The sequence below is a fragment of the Equus przewalskii genome, chromosome 10 (genome assembly GCF_037783145.1).
Source record: "Equus przewalskii isolate Varuska chromosome 10, EquPr2, whole genome shotgun sequence".
In the NCBI taxonomy this organism is placed as follows: domain Eukaryota; kingdom Metazoa; phylum Chordata; class Mammalia; order Perissodactyla; family Equidae; genus Equus; species Equus przewalskii.
Genome location: NC_091840.1, coordinates 59,054,059 through 59,063,843, shown reverse-complemented (window position 1 = coordinate 59,063,843; position 9,785 = coordinate 59,054,059).

Sequence of the window (9,785 nt, the reverse complement as noted above, 5' to 3'; positions counted from 1 at the left end):
TCTTTGGTGTCTGGTTTGTTTTCCTTAGCACAATGACTTGTTCTTTTTTCACTGGTCTGTGTAGTGGTTCTGAGGGATCAAAATGATTTTCACAATAATACTAAAATGGCCTCTTCCACTCTGGTTTTCGCATGAGTGTACAGGGGAGTTTTCCAGAGGCTGCGCAGTGTGTGGCGTCTCAGCAGACGGAATGAAGAAGCAGACAAGAGAAGCCAGCTGTTTTTGAGTAAGCCAGATAACAAAGAGATTTGCAAAAATGCAAGGCCAATGCCATTCCTCTCACTGATTATTTTTTGTGTTGGGAAATACAGTTAGTTTTATAAAAATGTTTTTGTAAACACATGATGGGTTTCTTATTGTTATTTTAAACAAATTGGTAAATACATGTCTTTTAACCTGTTATTTTTAATTTCTAACATGGTCAATGTTAGTGGATGCAACCACATAAATGGAAGTGTTTTGTGGTCCTTGATGATTAGTAGGAGAGCAAAGGGGCCCTGAGAACAAGCTCTTTGAAAGCTGCTGTTTTATAGTGTTTCGTTGCGTGAATCCGCCATAATTTACTTACCCATTCTCTGTAGGTGGGCCTTTGGGCTATTTCCTGTAGGGTTATTATGAGTAAGGCTGCTTGAACTTTCGTGGTCTTTCTTCTGTGGACATAAGCTGCCACTCCCCTCAGATGTGTGCCCAGGCATGGATGCTGGGCCATGGGTAGCGGGCAGTTAGCTATGGGAGAGGTGGTCACACACCCTCCACAGTGGGTATACTGGCTCACACGCCCAGCAGTGACACAGGAGAGTCAACCTGATGTTAATCGAAGGTTCGCTGACTGCAGCTAATTCAGGGCATGTTCTGGTGCCCAAAAAGGGGACACCCCAGCATACAGTCATGTGCCACATAACAACTATTTGGTCACCGATGGACCACGTAAATGACGGTGGTCCCATGAGATTAGTACCACACAGCCTAGGTATGTAGTAGGCTATACCACCTAGGTTTGTGTAAGTACACTGTAATGTTCGCACAGTGACAAAATTGCCTAACAACGCATTTCTCAGAAAGTATTCCCATTGTTAAGCGATACATTTCTGTACAGTGGCACTTTCGAGGGGATTGTCCTGGTGTCCCACCAATACAGGCATTGTGGCCGGCCTTACGTGCAGGCCCTGAATCATCAAAAGCAGTGACAGAAGTAAAGTCCAGTGTGTCCCCTCTGAAAGAGAGGAGGACCACTCAGACTGGAGGGTCAGAGAAGGCCTGTCGGGGAAGGGAAATCTAAGCTGAGACCTGAAGGATGAGTAGGAGTGGGCCAGACGGTGGAGGGGAGCGGTGTTCCAGGCTGAGGGCACCTCTCTCGTGGGCTGTGCTTGCAGTGCCTGAGAAGCAGTGGGGAGGCCAGTGCGCCTGGAGCAGAGCGAGTGAGGGGAGGTGAGGGAAGGGAGAGAGCGCGTGGCGGCGGGCAGGCCACCTAGGGCATTGGCAGCCAGGAGCACTTCAGACTATCCAAAGGGCAACATAAAGCCATTGGAGAATTTTAAGCAGGAAAGGACTTGTTTCTTTTAAATTTTTATTTTTAAGTTAGAATTTTTATTTTGAGATAATTGTAGCTTCACATGTAAGAAATAAAACAGAGAGATCCTGTGTATCTTGCACCTAGTTTCCCCCAGTGGAAGCATCTTGTAAAATTATGGTTCAATATCACAGCCAGGATATTGACATTGATGCAGTCAAGACGCCGGGCATGTCAATCACCACGGGATCTCTCCCACTACCCTTTTATAGTCACACGTACTTCCCTCCTCCTCCACCACCTCCTGAACTCCTGGCAGCCACCAATCATTCTCCATTTCTATAATTTTGTCATTTCAAGAATGTCATATAAATGGAATCATGCAACATATAATCTTTTGGGATTGGCTTTGTTCATTCAATGTAATTCTCTGGAGATTCACCCAGGTCGTTGCATGTATCAATAGTTTCTCTCTTTTTCTTTCTCAGTAGTATGCTATGGTATGGATGTGCCACTTGGTTTAATCATTTACTTGTTGAAGGACATCTGGGTTGTTTCCAGTTTGGGGCTATTTGGAGTAAAGCTGCTATACATCTGCGTACAGGTTTCTGTGTGAACATCATTCTTTATTTCTCTGGGATAAACACTCAGGAGTGCAATTTCTGGGCTATATGGTAGTTGCATGTTTAGTTTTTTGAGACACCACCAAACTGATTTCCAGAGTGGCTGTACCGTTTTGTATTCCCACCAGCAATGTGTGAGTGATCCCATTTCTCCACATCTTTGCCAGCATTTGAGATTGTCATTATTTTTTATTTTAACCGTTTTGATAGATACATGATATCTCATTGTGATTTTAATTTGCATTTCCCTAATGGCCGATGATGTTGACTGTCTTTTTCTGTGCTGTGTGCTGTCGTAGCTCTCCTTCAGTGGAATGTCTGTCCGTGTTTTTGCCCCCGTTGGAATTGGGAGGCTTTCCTTTCCACTGCCCAGTTTTTATAGGCTAGACAGTAGTCCTTCTCAGAAATGTAGCTCGCAAATATTTTCTCCTACTCTGTGACTTGTCTTTTTATTTTCTAAACAAGGTCAGTCCCTTGTAGAGCAAATATTTTACATTTTGACTAAGTCTAATTTATCAATTTTTCCTTTTATGAATTGTGCTTTTGGTGTCACGTCTAACAACTTTTTGCCTGGCTCTAGGTCCCAAAGATTTTTTTGGGAAACTTTGCATTATGGGTTTTACCTTTAAATCTAGACAGGTGTCAAGTAAGCATGAGGTAAAGAACTATATTTGCACTGAATTAAATCCAGAACAACTACAAATTTTCGTTGTGCCCAAAGATTTTGTCTGAGGATTCCTTCCTTAGGAAACCACGTGGGCCTGTAGATTTTTCTTCCCTGAAAAATACTGTGCCACTTCCTTCTGGCCTCTGTGGTTTTTGAAGAGAAATTTGGTGTCATCTGCATTATTTTCCCCTATAGATAAGATTGTTTTCCTGGCTGCTTTAACTATTTTTTGTCTTTAGTTTTCAGAAGTTTAATTATGATGCGTCTTGCCTTGAATCTCTTTGGCGTTATCTTGTTTGGGTCTGCTCACCTTCTCGAATTGGTGGGTGTGTGTCTCCTGTCAAATCTGGCAAGTTCTCCGCCTTTCTTTCTTTGAGTGCTTTTCCTGCACCATCCTGCCTCTCCTCTCCTTCCAGGACTCCAGTGACACAAAGATTCGATCTTTAGTTATAGTTCCCCAGATCCCTGAGTCTCTGGGGTTTTCTCTTCCAGTCTTTTTGCTTTCTGTTGTCAGCTTGAGTCATTTCTCTTGCTTTATCTTTCAATTTGCTGACTCTTTCTTCTGTCCACTCCATTCCGCTGTTGAGCCCGTCCCTTAAGCTGTTTATTTCGGTTATTGTATTTTTCAGTTCTAAAGTTTCCATCTGGTTCTTCTTTACAGCCTTTATTGTTGCTGAGGCTTTCTATGTTTTCACTTGTTTCCAGTGTCTTTCTAATTGCTTGCTGAAGCGTTTTGTCCCGACGGCTGTGTCAGATAACGCTCACGTCTCTGTCATCTCAGTGTTGGCTTCTGTTGATCGGCTTTTCATTCACTGTTAGATCTTCCTGGTTCTTAGTGTGAGGAGTGATTTTCACATGAAACCTGGACGTTTTTCAATCTGGAGACACCACATCCTATTTAGACCTGTCTTAGCTGGCTGTCTCGGACGCCCCTCTGGCAGGGGAAGCGGGGCGCTGCCTTAGGATGCCAGGTGAAGGCAGAAGTCCAGGTTCCTCCTCCTGCCTCTGTTGACACTCCAGGAGGGGCCCCTGCTAAATGGGGTGAGAGTTCTGGCTCCCCACGTGGCCTCCACTAACACCTTGGGATTTGGGAGAGCACTTGTTACCAGCTGGGAGGAAAGTCAAGGCTACCTACCTAGCCTTCTCTGACATCACAGGGTTGGGGGGTGATGTCTGGGCTCTTCATTTGGCCTTTGCTGGTGGGCGGGCGGCTGCATCTTTTCTGTGGTATGTGTCTGGAGTAGGGTGGCTATTGTCTTAAGAGTTTTCTCTCTCACCCAGCTGTGCCTTGCCTGGTTCTTCGGTCAGAGAGAACAGGCTTTTATTGGGGCTCCTTTTTGTCTGTGCCTGTTGGCACTACCAGGTTTCTGGCTCCTACAGTCCCAAGTCTGGGACAGTGAGGCAAAAAGAAAACCCAGCGCACCGTACCTCTGTGTCATTTCTAAGGTTCCGAGGTCCCCAGCCTGTCTGCCCTTTTCTCTTCACCTTTCAGTCTTCTTAGTTTGCCTTATATACAACATCCAGGGTTTTTAGTCGTACTTCACACAGGAATAGGAAAAAGCACATCCTCTCCATCTTCCTACAAGTGGAAGTCCCTTAAAAACATTATAATGCAGTGTAACTTCCATACGTTGCAGTGGACCTGTCTTCACAGATGTGTGCACCTGGTAGCCAGCACCCAGATGAAACGTTCTCAGCAGCCCAGCTGGCTCCCCTGCCCTGGGAAGCACGCATTTTGATTCACATTGTTAAAAAACTGGGCTGGCTGCGGGTGGAGGGTGGATTGATGAGAGACGGGGGAGGGAGTGGCAGCCTGGGGTTTTCACGCCTGTCCTCTGTTCCTGGTGGCCCCTGCAGTGGGGGCTGGGGGCGGGGGGGGGGGTGGAGCAGGGTGCTGGGCTGGGCTCCGTGGATTGCTCCCAAGTCTGCTCAGGCCTCTTGGCTGACCGCCTCCCTCCTCTTTGGCACTGGAACGTCACTTGGGATCGAGCAGCCTAGGCCATCTGATCCGGGTGGGGAACTCCTGCCCTTGCTGTGGCCAGACTTGTTGTCGGAAAGCAGAAGCAAATTCCAGCCTTTGGACACCCTCCTTCCTGACCTCTGGGGTCAGCTGTTAATTTCCTGTTACCTAACCTCATTTCACAGTGGCTCCACCTTCATTTCGTCAACAAAAAGGCTGTGTTGTGGATTGCTAAGGGCATGGCTGCTGTGGCCACTTGACTCTGCCCAGCCCTGGATTGTGGAGTTGGGAGGGGAAAGCAGCGGGCCAGGGGTGTGAGAGAGCGGGGAGAAACACTGTGTGTGCGTGTGTGCGTGTGTGTGTGTGAGTGAGTGTGTGTGAGACAGAGACAGACAGACAGACAGACAGACAGAGAGGGAGGGAGGGAGGTCAGAAGTTAGATAGGTTTGGCTGTGAGGCACTTGAATAAGCTCAGTTTCCTCATCTGTATAATGGAACTAAATCCCCACCTTTGGAGGAATGCAGGGAGAATTGGAGATTCTATTGTATAAAGGGCTCAGCATATGTCAGGACCCCAGTTATATGTGTGATCATCATTATCAATGTAATAAATTAACTGAAAATGGTACTTTATCTGTTGGGCATCTGTCCTCATGCCTACTCCCTAAGGTCTTGCTTCTGTAGGAATCCCTTGGCTTCTTATTTGAAAAATAAGAAGGAGTGAGGCCTTGGGGAGGGGGGCCTGAAAGCCAAGGTAGGGGAGGAATGGCGCATGGGGAGATCCCGGCACAGTGAGGTGAATGACCCAGGCTTGCCTCCAAGGCTGATCAACAGGTAGCATTTATTGAGCACCAACTGCGTGTCAGGCTCTCTGCAGTGACCCTGCACAGGAGTAATGATTATCTTCAGTTTTACTGCTGGGGAAACTGAGCTTGAGTGAGGGGCGTGACTTGGCCCAGTGAGCTGGGCAGAACCCATATGTTGCCAAAGCCTGGGTGCTGTCCAAGGAACCCACCACTTTGCCGGTCTGGTCTGCACTAAAGGGTTGTCTAGGCCAGCTGGCCACATCCTGCAGCTTCCTGGCTGACTGCCTGGATACTCCAGACCTCGGGTGGGTGGTATGGGAGTCGAAATGGGGGTGGTGCAGAGTTGGGCAGGGGTCTGGGGCCAAGTCTAGATTCTGATTTTGGGGGAAGATGGTGGGTGAGGGTGGGTTGGCTGCCAGCAGTGCCAGTGTGAACCTCCAGACAGGTACTTATGGGGTCTTCCAGCTTTACCACTGTCTCCTCCTCCTTCCTCTCCCACTGTCCCCCACATCAGTTAGTGCTCCCCAACAAACATACATCCTGTCTCTGCAGGCTACCTTCTTGTCCCCCCATGTTTGAATTTTGGCTTTTCTACTTTTTTCATTACATTCAGCAAATGTTTGTTGGGCCACTCTAGGCCTGATTGTTTTAGCTGTTGAAGCTTCAATGTCAGAAGCTGGTGTGAGTACTGAAGGAGTCGTTCAACCTCCCTGAGTGTCAGTTTGCTCCTCTGTAAAATGGGGAGGAGGTGCATTCCCCTTTCAGGGGGTTGTGAGGGTTAACAGGAGGCAGCTCCAGTCTCCAGGGGTCTCCTGCCCCCCTCCCATTCCCCACATACCGGCTCCCCAGCTTCTCTCCCCTTCTGATCTACATGCCAACTGCTAGAGCAAGGGTGCCAGCGCCCTCCTGAAAATGCTACTTTTCTGGTTATCCCCTTTTATCATTAAGGGACAGAGTCTAGGCCTCTTAGCCTGATATCCAGGGCCTTTCTGGCCCCTGCCAGCCCCTCCAGGCTTCTCTCTTCATGCTCTCTGGATTCACATGCTAGTTGTCCACTTGGGGCCGTTATGAAATGAACTGTGTCCCTTCAGAATTCATATGTTGAGGTCCTAACCCCCAGGACCTCAGAATGTGACTGTATGGTATTTGGAGACAGAGCCTTTAAAGAGATAATTAAGGTAAAATGAGGTCATCGGGTGGGCCTAATCCAATGACTGGTGTCCTTACGACAAGAGGACATTAGGACACAACGTACACAGAGAAAAGACCATGTGAGGACACAGGGAGATGACGGCCATCTTCAAGCCAAGGAGGGAGGCCTCAGAAGGAACCAACCCTGCCAGCACCTTGATCTTGGACTTCGAGCTCCAGAACTGTGAGAAAATAAACTCCTGTTGTTTGGGCCGCACAGTCTGGTGCTTTGTTAGGGCAGCCTCAGCGAACTCATACAGGGCCTGTCACAGGCCAGCTACCGAGGGCCGCAAATTTAGACCTCAGACTTTTATCGCAAGATGAATTTATCGTTGTTTAAAGCATGCAGTACAAACTTTAAAAATATGCCTCTGATTCTATAACCCTGTTTTGGCATTACTTCACTTACTAATATGCCAGAAGCCTCTCAGACTGGAAGTGGCTAGGGCCACCCAGCCACTGCTTGGCTTCCTCCCTCTGCCTGTGGTGCCCGCCGTCCCTTTTCCCCTCTCCTCTTCTCTCAAAGTGCACTTGAAGTGCTGCTCCTTGTGGGGCCTTCCCTGCCCGCACCTGCCCTCATGGCAGGGGCCTCTGGTGTTGCTGCCAGCTATGCCAGGTGAGCTGCCAGAGCGAGCCCCTGAGGCCCAGCTGAGTCTGCTGCAAGCCAGGAGCCTGTGGCTGGCACATAGCAGGTGCCACATACTCCTGTTGTATGTGAGAAACAGCCCCAGTTCTAATCCAGAATGGACCCAGTCCAAGAGACAGTGTTCTGGGTGCCCAGCAACCACCAACAGCTTTGCTGGAGTAACCCTGGGTCTACCGTGTCTAGCTATTTAATCATCAACTATTTATTTATAACTGGAAGTTTAGGATGCTTTAAATCTTCCCCTTTAATAAAAAAAAAAACAAAAAGCCTCTGTTTTAGGCAACATGGCAGATGGATAAGCTTAAAACTCCAGACCAAACTGGAAATGCTGAGTTAACTATAAGAAACATCCTTTGACATCGGTATCTGAAATTGGCAATGATCAACATGAGTGACAAAGCGTGACAAAGCGCTGTGTTGGTGAGGACATCTTTACATCGCGCTCACCCAGCTGGGAAGTGATGTAAGAACGTGGACGTTTGTTACCGCCCCATTTGTGATAGCAAAGCGTTAGTGACACTCGTGACGTCTGTCACTAGAGGCCTGGTGGAGGACTGGTTAAACACTCGAAGGCCCCTGATGAGAAGAGGCTGTCCAAAACAGCAGGTGTCTCTCCAGTCTGTTCACCTGGGCAATGTGACGGTTCAAGGACACAGCTCTGATCACATGCCTCCTGCTTAAAATTGTTTGTGTTTTCCAGTGTCATGCAAGTAAAGTCCAAGATTTGCCACATGGCCCTCCGCAACCTGTTCTCTGCTGACTGAGACCTCAGTCCCTTCACCCTGCCTCTACTCTGGCTGACTTTAGCCTCACCCTGTGCTCCAGCCCTACCCACACTGGCCTTTGCACAGGCTGTTCCCTGTGCCTGGAATGCCCCCATACCTTTCACGAGGGGGTTAACTCCCACTCATCCCACAAGACTGAGCCTCAGTGACCCCCCACATCTGGGTCAGGGCCTTCCCCTGGGGTCCCATGGCTCCCTGGGCTTCCACACCAGCACTGACCATGCTGAGGGCGCTGCCTGGCTCCTCTTTGTGCATAGCCCTTTCGCTCCTCGGGGCACGGACCCTGTCTGTTACTTGCAGCCCCTGCATCCAGCTCCATGCCTGGTACTTAGAAGGCATTTCCTAAATATTTGAGGAACAAACAGGGAGAGAGAAGGATGGGGAAAGGCTCCCTGCAGGAAGTCTGAGCCAACCTGGACCCGGGTGAGAACAGTGAGGGTGTCCCAGGCAGGGGCGAGGCCAGGCAAATGCGTGGGGGTGGGAATGTTGGGAGACCCTCTGGCTGCGATAAAATACACAGCAAATGGCAGGCGGGGTGAAGGGGTTACATAGGCCCGCGAGTCAGGGCACCTGATTCTTCCTTCCACCGCTGTCACTGGCAGGTCTCCTCAGCTCTCCCAGCCTCATTTTCCCTGTTTAAAAAACAGGGCTAATAGTCATGTGTTGTGGGAATCAATGGAGGAGCTCACGTGGCAGCGCATTGTGAAGTGTAAATCGCTAAGCAAATGTTGGATGGCTGTGTTACGATTATGAATCATTACTTCAGGAAGCCAGGGAGTGAGTCGATGGTGGGGGCTTTGAAAGGGAGGGTGGGGAGCTCGAACCTTCCTCCAGCTGTTGATGGGAAGTCCCTGAGGGGGTGGAGCCAGGTTTAGGAGTCAGGGTCATGAGCAGCCACACATGGGCCTGGCCTCTCCAGCATCTGGACTGTCTCCTGCCCAGCCGTAGAGTTCAGGGATGGGCCTCGGTGTCCCTCTCCGCTAACTGCCCTCCCCCACCCAGCTCTGAACACAAGTCAAAAGTAGGTACCACTTGTAAGCATGGCCATCTGTGGGAGGGGGACATGAGCCCTCATTCATGGGGAGCCTGACTGAGCCGACAGCAGCCTACCTTGTTTTCTCTTCATAAAAGCAGGAATTCCACACCATGCTCGGCCTCATCTTGATCTTTACTTGAAACTAAAAGATGCCAGCCGAATATGGCAGCTGCTGGGGAGCTGGCGCCTCCCTCCAGCTCTGTTGTCTCTGGTCCTGGCCCTCGTCCATTGCTCTAACACCTACTTCTCCTTCGCCTGAAAGAGCCTAACCCCTAAGGCTGCTTGGGCCTGGCAGGGATGGCCACAGGCCTGGGGCCACAGGAACCACATCCTGCTGTACCTTCGGGACCGGGGTGAGGGGCCAGGGCATGAGGGCGGCCATGTTGGCATGGACACCAGGGTGGTTGGGGATTCCACAGCCCACCCCCTGACAGCATCCAGAGGCCTCGACTTGACAGGAAAGTGGCCTCCTGAGCCCTGAAAGAGAGCACTGTGGGGCTGGGACAGAGGGATGATGTCAAAGAGTGGAGGACTTATGTGCCCCTATACGCCCCAGTCTTG